Here is a 3380-nt window from a genome sequence, read left to right on the forward strand (position 1 = left end):
TAGTTTTTTTCTCTTGTATTTAAGTTCACTACCTCATTGCACATAAGGATGTGCAATGGGCCTCCTTGGATATTTGGCCCTCTTGATTCCATAGTTTGATGAGGGGGGTAATTTGTAACCATTTATTGTTGTTGTTAGGTGAGGAATGGATTGGTCAAAACAATAGGCTACTAAATATAGGGATACTGCACAGAGAGACGATGAATCTCATCCATGCATGGGCACTCATGAGTTTCCTTGACATATTTTGCAAGGGAATTTTATTTTTTATTTATTTTGATTTGTGACCCCATCCATGTTGGTTTGGGTTTTTTGTGTCTCTTGAGCATTCTTAGAAGGTTTACTTTTCTTGTTATCTTTCTTTTTTTCACTAGGTTGTTTAGGATTATTTGGTTGTGTGGACTCAACAAGGTGTTTAGAAGACTTAGCTTGTTGAGAATTGGGTGTAGAAGCTAGACACTGATTTGTGAGAATCATTTGGTGCAATTGAGCATATAATTGTCTCACAAATTCTATGAATATGGAACCAATCATACCATTAACATGTAGTCTTAATCTTGAATGGTGGATTAGTTGATGGTTAAGGAGCATTAGGAATGATGTCATATAATGTGCCCAACTACGAATAAATAATGTCAAATTGTGGGAATGCAAGATGGCTTGATCCTTAATTGGAACATTAGACATAGAGACATCCTTGCAAATTTGAGGTAGCAAGGATCAAGTGAAGCAATATTTAAGAAGTTGATCAATAATTCATCCTAATCAACCACTTACATCTCCTTTACTCATAAATGAATTTGGAAATTTGGGTGGAAGTGTCTTGCCTAAATATAGATAGAGGTTGGAAACGATCTCTTATCATGAAGGTAACTAAGAGTGATTTAGTAATTTTTTCACCAAGGTGCCATAGTCATGGTAGGATGCCTAATATAGTTTTATATACTAGCCTAGATCCATCTTAACTCTGGATCTATGAAGCATCAAGAGGGATCAACTTTATTTTCACTCTAAAAGAGATTTGCATATCAAGAGATTTGATCCCTCTCCACCCTTGGTAGATCCAAAGTTAAGAAGGATCTAGGCTAGTTTGATTCTACATGAATACCCTGGGTTCTCAATACCGTAGGCCATTTTTATTTTATTTTTATAGGGTTATTTTTATTTTGTTATTTTTATTTATTTTCTTGATTTTGACCAAGTTAAAATGTTTAAATTACATTAATATTTTTACATTGTAAGGAATTCCCTCTAAAAACAACTCTCCTCCCCTACCACCTGAGTGTTTTTGAGCCCTTGATTTTGATGTTAGACGATTGAAATAACCTCATCCATATGATTGAGGACCAATATTTAGTTACAATTCGAACATAATAATAGAATAACAAGACTCAATGCAACCCCTTCGCATTTATCCTATGTTCCTATGCTGTGAAAGTCCTCTATGGCTCATGCACAATCTAAGAAGTGGGTGTAGATGGGAAGTTTGTTTCGAATTACCTACTCAACTCATGAATTTGTTTAAACAAAACCCATGGATTTAGCAAGGATTCAGAGCAAGGAGGTCCTACAATTTGAAATCTATGGGATGCTGCAAACAAAGTTGCATTTGAAGCAATTATGGAAATTGACCCTCAATGGTTATTAGGTTTGTCATCTGCCCCAGGTTTTTCTTCTGCTCTACCATGGATATGGTAGATTTCTCTATTTCTAATGATATTTAGTTGGCTTTCTATAAAATTCACATATGATAAGAAATTTTTTCAAATCTCTCGTAAATGCATCATCGTGTACAACAACAAACCTCTTATATCCAGAGCTAAGTCCACCCTTAAGGACAATGAAGCTTTGCAAAATAGAAAAAAATTGGATGGGCTCATTGCCCTCAAAGATCTTAAGCCTGAACCGGTTGTGCTTTCAATGACTCGACCATTTTACTCATTAGTGATAGGCTAGTAGTTCTTTCTTCTGAAACACTCCCTTTTTAAATCCAAGTGCAAAGCAGGTATTCTTCCTTTTCCTCTCCAGGATAAGTGTATCACATAATATAGCAATCACCACTGTAAAATTTGCATTGTTCACTCGATGGCATAGGCAATTTGTTTTTACCATTTACTCATCAAACTTGAAGATTACTAGTACAATCAATAAATGGTTGATTTTCCTCTTTTACTGGAGTTGCTTTGAGAAGGCTCTTAACATTAAATCCTTGTCATTTCAGCAAGGTTGCTACTTTGCCTCTTCCATTTTCAGATATAGTTGTATATGTACTTTGAGGCCATGCATCAAAATTTGATTTAAACGTGATAGTTTCAAATCCTTCCATAATACGAGTTACATGAGCTTGCTTCAAATTTCGCTTAATGGCAATCAACACTTCTGCGGCTTAGCTTGCTTCTTTTCTATCCTCAAGCAACGTGTTCCTACCCATCTAAATAAATATCTCAATTCTGCAATCTAACATGAATCTCTTGTTTGTGTTCAACATTTCTCTTGTCAATGAATTTCCTTCAATGGGTTTTGCATGAACTTTTGTATGCATAATAGCTTTGCTGGAAGAGCTTCAGGTTGTGATTCATTTTCATTGCTGGACTTTTGGCAACAGGAGCAAAGCCACCAAAACAACTCCAAAACTCCCTTGTCTCGGGATTAGCTACAAATTTTCCATCCTCAATTGTAGCCACTTCACACTTCCCATCATGATAATTATCTCTGATATATTGAACAACCTCTAAAACTTTAGCCTTCTCTTGAGAGGATGAGTTGGATCCATTAAACTGAAATCCTTTGGATTTTGTATCAAGAATAAAAATGTCATCATGATTTAAAGATGACCAAGAATAAGGCACCTCTGTCACATGCACAACATGTGTTCCCTTGCATGCAAATAAGTAAACTGAATATGTTTTCTTCTCGACATGTTTGAATCCTGAAGCAACACCACCTTCTTTCAGTATGATGCAAGGCTTAAAATATGATAGAAACTTATATGTTTCATGTCATTGACTCTCTCTATGTTGCACTGCATGTCCTTCAAGAGTTGCATCCAATTCAATAGTCTTGATGGCTATTGCACCAGCTTCATCCTTACTTGTATCTTTGCCAAGCCAATAATGGATATCATAGTGAAAAACACCACTTTTTAAAGTTGTTGTCTTTCGCAGCTCCATACACCTGTTCTGCAGTGGAACCTATGCTCTAATTTGTTTTTTGGAACTGTCTGATATTCTCTTGGCCTCATTATGAGGATCAAGCCTAATACTACCTGTTGCTTTGATCCAATCATAAATAACACCTTGAAGGGATGACATTCATTTTACATTTCAATACCACTGATAACTTTTGTGGTAGTGACCCCTCTACATCTTCAACCCGATGAT

General features: G+C 35.9%; 1 pseudogene; it reads right to left on the reverse strand.

The window, feature by feature from the left end:
• Positions 1-1710: 1710 nt before the first annotated feature.
• Positions 1711-3170, reverse strand: LOC149228931 (villin-4 pseudogene; annotated as a pseudogene).
• Between the last annotated feature and the right edge of the window lie 210 nt (positions 3171-3380).

This window comes from Pinus tabuliformis, chromosome J, assembly GCF_031772625.1.
Source record: "Pinus tabuliformis cultivar Carrire ecotype Pingquan chromosome J, CPIR1, whole genome shotgun sequence".
Lineage (NCBI taxonomy): Eukaryota > Viridiplantae > Streptophyta > Pinopsida > Pinales > Pinaceae > Pinus > Pinus tabuliformis.